Genomic DNA, 11,378 nt, shown 5'->3' with positions numbered 1-11,378 from the left:
AAAACGAGGAAAAGATGCATAAAGGGTATTTTGGTCATTTGGAGTCAAGGACAATCTGGTAATTTGGCCAAGGTCAGTGCGTGGTTGAAAAGTAGAGGTCGAGACGAGTCCGTAGGAGAAAACAAAAGTCAAATCGGAGTCCGGACGAAGGAATTAGCCAAAGTCAAAGTTGGGTCAAATGCTGTTGACCTTGTGGGACACTTTTGGTAGAAATTCGGGCACGCGGTATGGAGGAAGAAACGTGGCGCGCTATGGAGGCTAGTGCATTTAATTCCTGTATTCTCGCTCAGCAACAAAACAAGACCTTAGCGCATGATCCGATGCATCCCGTTGCAGCTTAACTCGGTAGCCCCGTCTCCACCTTTTAATCTTGACCGTTCTTCTCCGCGTGTCCCAGATCGACGGTTGATGCTTCTGTGTAGCCCGTTTCAACTTAACTCCGTGCATCCCGAGCCCACGTTTTAATCTCGGCCGCAACCTCCCGCGTCATCAAGATCCAACGGCTGCTGTGCATCTACACCTTTATTGCATATTCCGTGTACCCGAAGACGTTTAAGTTCCGTGCTCCTGGACGCGTGGCAGCTTCCCGTCACTCCAGATCCGCGCGTCTTTTCATCTGACGGCTCCTGTGCGCGTCGCAGCTTAACTCTATAGACCCGGCCACACCAAATCACCCGAACCCTAACACCACAAACCCTAGCCGCCGGGGTATACCCTCATTTTAGGGTTTTTATGTTTTTAAACCCTAAAATCCCACAATTAACCCTCTCTTTTATTCCTTTTTACCATTTAACCCAACAAAAACCCTAACACCATCTATAAATAAATCATTTCTCCTCCATTAAAATCTAGACTTCAACAACCCTCTCAATTGGCTTCCTTATCTAATTTCTAAGCCACTTCTCTTTCTATCTTCAAACCCTAAAAACCCATCTTCTTCCATTTTCTCTACCACCTTCATCTTTTCTCTAGATTTACTTTCTCCTTCTAATTTCTTCTTCTAACCTTCTAATTTCCCCATACCTTCTTCTCTAAAATCTCTTCTTCTTCTATCTCTCTTCTAAATTTCTCTTCTTTTATCTTCTAATAAGCTATTATTTGGAGTTTTGAGCAATATTCTTGAGATACTTGGAGCTTAAATTGGACATCAAAATGGAGATACATGGGAATATGGATTGGGAACATTCTTGGTGATTTCTTTCCATTAATCTTTTGTAATTCCATTTATTTTATGAATTCAATGAATATTATTTTAGATTCCATGAGTAGCTAAATTTTGTATCTAGGGTGTAGAGGAAACCCATATTTGGGCTTATTTTGAGATATGTTATAAATCAATGAATCCTTATTTTGAGCTTCAATGCCTATTGATTGTCATTTCATGTTGATTCTATAACCTTATTATCATTCATGTATTATAATTAGATATTTCATGCTTCTATTGATTTATTAGATGAGATATGCCTTTTAGATCTTGAATTATAGTGTAAGAAATTAGTTTTATATGGTAGTCAATCATACATTCTTGATTTTGAATTGTGTTATTAAAGAATATATTCCGAAATCTAAATAGTTTATTATGTTAGATTTTGAGTTATACATGAGAAAAGGGATTTGTTAATTAATGCATGTTTTAAGTAGTCCATTTATGTGGTGAAATCGAAAACCCTAGATTCTTCTTCTCATCTTGATTTCATTCTTATTGGTCTTTTAGTATTGCTTTCTTTTTAAAATAGTTTCTTAAAAACAAATTAAAATTAATGAAAGGGGGTTTTGATTCGAGATTTAGATAAAATAGCTTGTCCTTGGGACGATACTCGATCTTATTTTCAATACTATAACTTGACCCCGTATACTTGCGGGAATAGACCTATTTTGGGCCTATCATTGTCGATTATAAAGTCGCAAACCTTGTTGTTAATTGTTAAGCGTGATTTAAACACCTTGTTTCGTTCCGGATGTGTTGGTGAAGAAAAAAAATTTGTTATTTTCTACTCAGGATTTTGAGGGTTCATGATACCAGCTGATGTAGATTGTTGCGGAAGCGTAATAATAGAAGAACTCATTGCTAAATAACTAAAATAAACAAGATTAATTGAAATAATAATAAAGAAGAACAATGCAATCAAGGAGGTTTTTATTCGATATTCAATTCAATGGTTCAATAGACAGACTGGACTTCTCTTTTATAGAGATTATTATTTCCTAGATAGACTCAAATAAGAAAGAAAATAAAAGAAGATAACAACTTAAGGATACTTTCCTTGATTGCTAGGACTCAAAATTATAGGAACTCAAAATACTAAAATATAGAAACTATGCTAATATAGCAACTTGGCCATCGGGCCCCATAATATCCTGGCCGTGAGGCCCATTTGCCGGATGGTCTCCATCATGAGGTTTAGCAATCCATGTATCTAATCGAAATATTTCAAGATTGTTAGAAAATTTAGTAATACAACAAATTAATATAGGGATTGTAGAGACTTGAAACGTGTATTTAAATACACTTTCCTTAAAGCAATATTTGCTCCCTCTCCATTTGAGATTACTTATAGGTTATGAGCAAATTGCCTCCCAAGATATGACAAGCCTTATGTAAATCTGCACAAAGTAACATGTGAGGATTTACTTAAGGAGCACAAGAACAATCAAGATTTGGCTAAGAGTTTATTATAGAATAAAAAGATATTTCTGATTTTCTAAGTGTTCTCTTGTTAATTCTCTTATTTATAAAGAATGAAACAACTTTTATGAAAGTTTGCAACCTTTCATAAAAGTAGTTAAAGTTGTAGAGATACATCTTCTTAATTTGAAATAAAACTTATAATTCAAATACAAAAACTAGTAGACATATATTTAAAATTCAAATGTTATTTTCAAACTAAAGTATATTCAAATTAAATTAACTTTACAAAACAAATTGTTCATATTTTTCAACAAAGATAACATTTCTCATATTTTGTATGTGTGTTTCTTTTTCTTTTTCTTTTTTTGAAAAGGAGTATTCTAAGAGTAGTTTTATGGCATTTGTGCATCACGAGAATAAGACATTAATTGGGCGAGCACATACACTAAACTATAACATTGATATTACACTTTTAACATACATAAGAAATAGTTAAAATGCCATTTAACTAGCCATATTAAATATTCTTTTCATCCAATATAACATTTGAACCACATAAGAAAATGCTAATAGTATTTAATTAATTTGATCAATAACCTAATTTAACTCGGGAGGAGGAGGGTTTTTTGAGGAGAGAGATTGTCTGGGGTGACGTCAGCAACCCTAAAGAGCTTTCTCTCCTTTTCACCCAAATTTGAAGGCTTCCTGATAAACCCTAACGGCGGCGTTCGGCGTAGTTACTCACCATTCATCTCTGGTCTTCTAGTGATTCTCAACCGGCTAAAGTCATCCTTCACCCACTCACTTGATCTGTCGTCAAGATCTTTTTCTTGATCCTCAAAACCGTCATCATCAGTAACTCTTAGGAGGCGGATTGGGTGATGATCAGATCAACTTAAAGTCGAACAGTCATCGGACAGAGCAACAATACCTTTTGGCCTCTTAAACACTCCAGCTAAGTATCTTAACTACCCTTGCTCTTGCTTTCTGGTTGGTTCCTCTCTCTTTCTTCTTCCTCGATTTTTGCGGTTATTTGTTTGTGTTTAGTTTCTTCTCTCTCTTTGCCCTCTTCTCTCTCTAGAATGTCTACAGTCTTCGCCGGAGTCACTGAGTAGTCGCGGCTGGTGGTGACCTCCCCCCATAATGATGGTTTCTTGGCTCTTCTTGGTTATTTTTTCTGGTTTCAGTTATCTTTCGTTTTCGTCTCTCTTTTACCACTACTATAAATTCAGACCCCTTGTTCATAGAACCCTTCATCTTTCTTTCTGTTTCCTTTTGTTATCCATGGCTACCCAATCAACTTTAACATCTCGTGGGAGATTATCTATCAGCTTTCACAAACCCTCAGTCAAGCCTGAACTTCAACCAATCAGTCAAGGATTTGTGGCTCGTTGGTGTAATCCTTATGAAGCTCCTCTTGACCTGATTAAACGTCTGCTTTACCCTCAATCCCGTTTTTTCAGAGACTGTGAATACTCAACCCTACAAGGTCCACTGAATACTTTTTTGATTAAACCTAAAACTCTGTTTGTGCTCAATGCCCTCAACTATGGTCGTCCATGGATCTTGAGAGGTATGCTTCTGGTTCTAAAACAAGTAGAAGTCCCTCTTAACGAACCTATCGATGATCTTTTCTACGAACCGATGTGGTGCTCTCTTTACAAAATCCCTCAGGTTATCCAGAACATGGATGATCTTGAAGCTATCTTTGAATCCATGGGTAAGATCATTCAAATTCGACCTAGGAACTTGGGATTTGTTAATAACCCTGTCATTCGTGTGCATTTCCTATATGATGTGAGATCGCCCCTTCTGGCTGTGATTAATCCTATCTTTTTGGATACGGTTGCTGAGATTAAATTGAGTTACAAGAAATTTCCGGGTGCCATTTGTCAGAGTTGTCGTATTGTTGAACATCCTCTGAACCAGTGTCCTCATCCACTTCAATACTACTTCTCTGGAGAAGATGAAGAAGATTATGCCTCTGATCCTATGGATGAGACCTTAGTGATTTCCCCAGAGCTTGAGGAGCCAAGGTTGATAGCTCCTCCTCCCTCACCAGTCCATCAGCCCATTCCACCTCACCTCATTTTCAATCCTTCTGGGAAGAGGTTGAGGGAGCCTTCTAGCACCCACTCTATTAGCTCCTCAGACTTCTCTGAGACAGATCATGATCTTCACTCCTTATTCAATGATAATCAGGAAGCCCAAGCTATGCTAGATGATTCAATGATGCTGTCACGCAGTTTGGAGATAATCAGGAAGCACACTGGACCGCTACTAATAATATTTTAAAGTACCTAAGAAGGGCTAAGGATCACTTCTTAGTATACGACGGGGAAGAGATACTCAAGGTTGTAGGCCATGTGGATGCAAGTTTTCAGACGGATAAAGACTACTTCAGATCACAGTCTAGTTATGTCTTCTGTCTGAATGGAGGAACACTGAGCTTGAAGAGTTCCAAACAAAGCACTGTTGCAGACTCTACCATTGAAGCAGAAAACCTAGAAGCTTCGGAAGCAGCCAAGGAAGGAGTTTGGATCAAGAAGTTCATAATGGAACTTGGTGTCGTACATGGCATAGAGGAAGGAATAGCTCTTTATTGTGAGAACAATGGAGAAATAGCCCAAGCCAAGGAACCCAAAGCACACCAGAAACCCAAACATATCCAAAGGAAGTACCACGTGATCAGGGAAATCAGAGAGAAAAAAGATGTGGTCATTTGCGAAGTCCATAAGGGTGACAAAGTAATCGATCCGTTAACTAAACCATTACCTCAACCCAAAAACAACTCATACATGAGGGGCATTGGTATAAAGCGCATTGGGGAATGGCAACATATGCAATTGGGATTCATAAAGGAGTTTATGTATTTGATTAGTTACATTCAATATCTAAAATAAAAGAGTTTTATTTTGTCCCTTAAATTTGGTTTAGTATTTAAGAGACAGTCCATCGATAAAGAAATATTCCGAATAGGCTTATTAGATACGTGATCTAAAGAATGAAGCCCTATTAAGTGAACTTAGAATTATTTCAATATCATCTCCGTAGTCCAGGTCATTGCATGGACACCAATGACTCATGAAGACTAGCACGTGAGGTCGATGAGATAGCGTAGTTTCATGGGCTATAGGAATAGTGTATTCGACTCAAGTACGTGGGTGTGTAATGGAGATTATACACTGGATAACCCACAGATGAGAGTACATCAAAGTGATGAACGTCAAATACCTCTCATTGACGAGATTCCTCAAAACATGAGTGCTCAGCTCATCTTATATAAGGAAAGTCTGACTTTGGTTCCGTTAAACGTCGCGCCGTAAAAGGAGGTTATAAAGGCGGATACTGGGAAGGACAAGATAAACATAAAGTTGAGTAGGAGCGCAAGAATAGATTATGTCCTCCTAATTAAATTAGGCTAAAGTGTCTCCGGGCCACTTGACGAGTAGCAATTGAATATGCATGGCCGTGCTCAAATGGATTAAACGTTAATCATTTGTTTTGACAATTGTACTCGGGATCAAGAAAGTCTGAATGACGTGACGTATCAGATGAGATACTAAGTGACATGGGAATCGAGCATTGCACTTGTTCTAAGTACACGTGGGAGTCTGAAGGAGATGTCCTTTGACCAATGATGCAATGCGAGCAATTTGTCGGATAGGATAATTGATGAGAAGATCATCAAGCCCAGATAATTTATGGATCGTAATGTTTAGCTAGAAACCAACTACGATCGTCGAATCAAGAATCGATTCGCGGCTAACTTCGTTCGGATCCTACAACGGGTTACACAAAGAGTGTCAACTTGATCGGAAGATATGACTAGAGGGATTAGACATATATACATGGATAACACCCATGAAAATATCTGAAAAGGCCTAAAGGAGTTTAGGCAAAGATAGTACAAAAGGTCTGAAATAAGGAGTTTGGGTCGGGGCACCAAAAGGGGTGTTTTTGGCCCAAGATAATGGCCGACCATATGATACGGGCTGCCCATAAGGGGCCGGCCAGATCAGGTTAGAATCCCTTGTAAGGGACGGCCACAATAAGGGAATGTGAGAAAATAAAAACTAGTTTATATTTTTTTCACTATTAATTTCCTTAATCTTATTCAAGGGGACTTTGAGGAAAACTAATTAGGGTTGGACTCTAACTTAGAACTCTATATAAGATCTCTTTGCGAATTGAAATAAGGTGTGAAAAATTCTCAAGAAGCTTTTAACCTCTACAAGATCAAGTAGAGAAAGTAAGAGAGAAAATTCCCAACTATCTATCTAGTCAAAGAAGAAGGTGTTCTTCATCCAAACACAATTGGTGTTCTAGCTAGTAACAAGGTAGGAGATCAAGGTGATTGCTCGGTGTCCCAAGTAGAGGAGCTACAATTGGAGCTCTTGGTCTTCTCAATAGCGATTGGAAAGGTTCGACTAGCGATAAAGGTATTTATGCAACTAGGTTTCTTAATTCATCATTATTAGCTTATATATGAGATCCTGGGAATACTAGGGTTAGACATTAGATATCTGAGGTTCCGCTTAGAACACTAGAAGAGGTCATAACCCAACACAATTACGTTGGAAGAGTTGTACGTTCAGGCATCAAAGGAACACTTTAATTAAATTGAAGAGTCTGAAATAAGACATACGTAGAGAAAGAAATTGGAGTCAGAAATAATCTATAAAACATATTTCATCATCCAATAAAATTCATGCACTCAGAAGCAAATATGTTTCGTGGAAACAGGATGCTTTGTGGATACTAAGTTCACGAAACGTTCCGTGTTATCGATTGCCAAGAAACGTTTCGTGAACTGTTACGCTAAGAAATTGCTCGTAGACACGAAATCCTGTTTGTGATCTTTATTGCATTGGGTTGAAAAAGATAATGAAAAGAATATGAAACTATTGTGATTACCTAGTGTATATCTTCAAGGCGAAGCCATTTTGTACTGTACAGGCCTTCTTCATTATCATTAGGATTGTTATCCATGTGTTTTAAGGTTTAGTGATTTGAAAAAAAAAATTTAGACACGAAGACGAAGAAAATAAGAAACACTCGGAATGAGTTTAGGCCTTGGATCCCTAGAAAGATTTTGCCTAAGTTTATAAAAGTCCTTTTAAATTCTTTTATGGAATCTTCTAAAAGTTCAATTTTTTTAAGTCCCAAAATTGGAAGCCCTATCGCAACAAATAGAAATAAATAAGTTTCGGTCAAATGACCAATTTTGTACAAAGTCTTTATTCCGCAAAGGTTCTATTCAAACTTCTATTCAAGCTTTTATATGTCCAAACCTATGAGAAATAAAGTGGTTTAGGTTGGGTTTCTGTGATGTATGCCCCTACTTTGACGTTGGTAAACTTAACCACTTATCTCTAACCTGAGTTCCAATTAATTTAAAATCAATGAATCTACCTTAAGATTGTTAAATTTTTTTTAATTGGTATTTTTATTTTAAATGATCTTATCAGTTATTAGGTAATAGTTGTTATTTAATTTATAAACATTACTAAAGTATAAAGTTCTGTAAGTAACAATATTTTATTATTTTGTTAGTTTTCTTGTTAGCGCTTTTTTTTATTAAAAAACGTTTCTCAATTTATTATTAACAAGGAATACCAAATATTTATTGAAAATAAAACAAATGATGGTTAAGCATTTTTATGATTATTTGATTAAGGATAGACTATTTCATCATTTTAATTAATATATTTAATATGGATTGTTTATTGTTACCGGAAACATCTAATTGTTTTTAAAAAAATTAAATTACTTTTAGTGATAAATTACTAATATGCCATGTATTTACAAGATTCAATACACGGTCACAATTTTTAAGTTAAAATTACTTTTAGTGATAAATTACTTATCTTAAAAAAATTGTAAAAAGAAGACATTTTACTAATAATCATGATATTTTTTATTTAAGTTGAGTTTAAAAAAGTTCCTTCTAAGTTCTTTTATTGGATCTTTTAAAAATTTAATTTTTTTAAGTCCGAAAATCGCAAGCCTTATGGCAAGAAACAGAAATAAATTATTTCCGCTCGAATGACAAATTTTAAAGAAAGTCATAATTCCCCGAAGATTTTTTTGTTCTCCAAAATCGCGACCTAAAAGAAACAATCATTTATTGATTTTAATCAAATAACAACCGTTTCCATAAATAGTCCCTCAAGAATTTCACAAAGAAGGTTATCTTCAAGCTTGTTTATGTCCAAACCTACGAGAAATAAAATGGTTTTGATTATCTATAACGTATGTCCCTACTTTGACGTTGCTAAAATTAACTCAGTTATCTCTAACGTCATTATGATTAATTTAAAATCAATGAAAGCAACTTAAAACTGTTGAATTTGTTCTAATTGGTATTTTATATTTTTAAATGATCTTATCAGTTATTAGACAACCGTTGTTATATAATTTATAAACATTATTACTGTATAATGTTCTATAGTTAACAATGTTTTATTATTTTGCTAGTTTTCTTGCTGGAAATTAAAAAACCATTTCTTAATTTATTATAGTTAACAATGTTTTAAGACTGTTAAATTTTTTTTAATTGGTATTTTTATTTTAAATGATCTTATCAGTTATTAGGTAATAGTTGTTATTTAATTTATAAACATTACTAAAGTATAAAGTTCTGTAAGTAACAATGTTTTATTATTTTGTTAGTTTTCTTGCTAAAGATTATTATTAAAAAACGTTTCTCAATTTATTATTAACAAGGAATACCAAATATTTATTGAAAATAAAACAAATGATGGTTAAGCATTTTTATGATTATTTGATTAAGGATAGACTATTTCATCATTTTAATTAATATATTTGACATGGATTGTTTATTGTTACCGGGAACATTTAATTGTTTTTAAAAAAATAAAATTACTTTTAGTGATAAATTACTGATATGGCATGAATTTACAAGATTCAATACACGGTCACAATTATTAAGTTAAATATTAACTTTGAGAAATGAATAAGAGACATAAAAGATATACAAGTCAAACTAAGGTTTTAGTTTCCTCTTACTTATCTTAAAAAAAATTATAAAAAAATGACATTTTACTAATAATAATGATATTTTTTATTTAAGTTTATAAAAGTTCCTTCTAAGACCTTTTATGGGATCTTTTAAAAAATTAATTTTTTTAAGTCCGAAAATCACAAGCCTTATGGCAAGAAACAGAAATAAATAATTTCCGCTCGAATGACAAATTTTGTAGAAAGTCTTAATTCCCCGAAGATTTTTTTATTCTCCAAAATCGCGGCCTAAAAGAAAATACAATCATTTATTGATTTTAATCAAATAGCCCCTCAAGAATTTTACAAAGAAGGTTATCTTCAGGCTTGTATATGTCCAAACCTATGAGAAATAAAATGGTTTTGATTATGGTTTCTATAACGTATGTCCCTACTTTGAAGTTTCTAAAATTAACTCTGTTATCTCTAACGTCGTTATGATTTATTTAAAATCAATGAAAACAACTTAAAACTGTTGAATTTGTTTTAATTGGTATTTTATATTTTTAAATGATCTTATCAGTTATTAAACAACCGTTGTTATTTAATTTATAAACATTATTACTGGATAATGTTCTATAGTTAACTATGTTTTATTATTTTGCTAGTTTTCTTGCTGGAGATTAAAAAACCTTTTCTTAATTTATTATTTAAATAAAATGATGGTTGAGCATTCTTATGATTATTTGATTAAGAAATAACTATTTCATCATTTTAACTAATATATTAATATGGACGGTTTATTATTACAGGAAACATTTAATTGTTTTTCAAAAAACAACATATAATTACTTTTAGTAATAAATTAATGTATATGACATATATTTATAAAGATTTAGTTCATGATCACATTTATTAAGTTAAATATTAACCTGAAGAAATGAGGAAAAAACATTAAAGATATACAGAGTCAAACTAAGATTTTGAGTTTCCTCTTACTTATAGTAATTTTTTTTATAAAAGGATGACCTTTTCCTAATAACGAAGATATTTTTTAAGTTAAAAGTAATACGAGTCAAGCCACTTTCAACAATTCTCCACCTTGACTTGAATATGCTCCTCTTAACTTAAATCTGCCACCATCATAGCTCATCGCCTCTGAGCCGTCGCCGCTCCAGCCCTGTCAGGGCTCAACATCTGGAAATGCCAATCAAAGTCTAAGCAATGCTTAAACTTGAATAATATAACTGCCTTGGTCAACATATCAGCTGGATTATCTGTCGTGGAAACTTTTTTCATCGTGATTCTCACTTCTTTAATCAGGTTCTTGATAAAGTGATACATGTGATGCACCCGAAAAGGTTGCACACCCAAGCGGAGGTATCAAGTAGTAATCCGACAAAGCCGGGATCGATCCAAGGATAGGAAGGTAGTGTGGATATCGAAGGGTCTTATCCCTCTGTCTAGATATTAAGGGCTAACTTAGACTAAAAAGAAGAGAAACAAGGATAAATGGGGGTTTTTAATGAATAAGCAATAAGAGATTAAAGCAAACAAGTAAAATAAACTAAACTAAACTAAACAATATAAGTAAAACGGGCGAGAGAGATTCGAGAGAAGTATAGGAGGAACAAGAGTCGGGAGGCAACAAATAAATGAGAGAGGTGTCGAACCCGGGAATCCATAATGATAAACCTACGACTATATGTAGTCCGATCTAATGTTTCAAAGTATAATCGATGTTCGACTCCTAAGGTGATATCTATAAGCACTACGTATATCCGGA

Source organism: Eschscholzia californica, unplaced genomic scaffold (assembly GCF_041429995.1).
Source record: "Eschscholzia californica isolate CP2 unplaced genomic scaffold, dmEscCali1.0.p SCAF_1, whole genome shotgun sequence".
NCBI lineage: Eukaryota > Viridiplantae > Streptophyta > Magnoliopsida > Ranunculales > Papaveraceae > Eschscholzia > Eschscholzia californica.
This window is presented reverse-complemented; position numbering follows the sequence as displayed.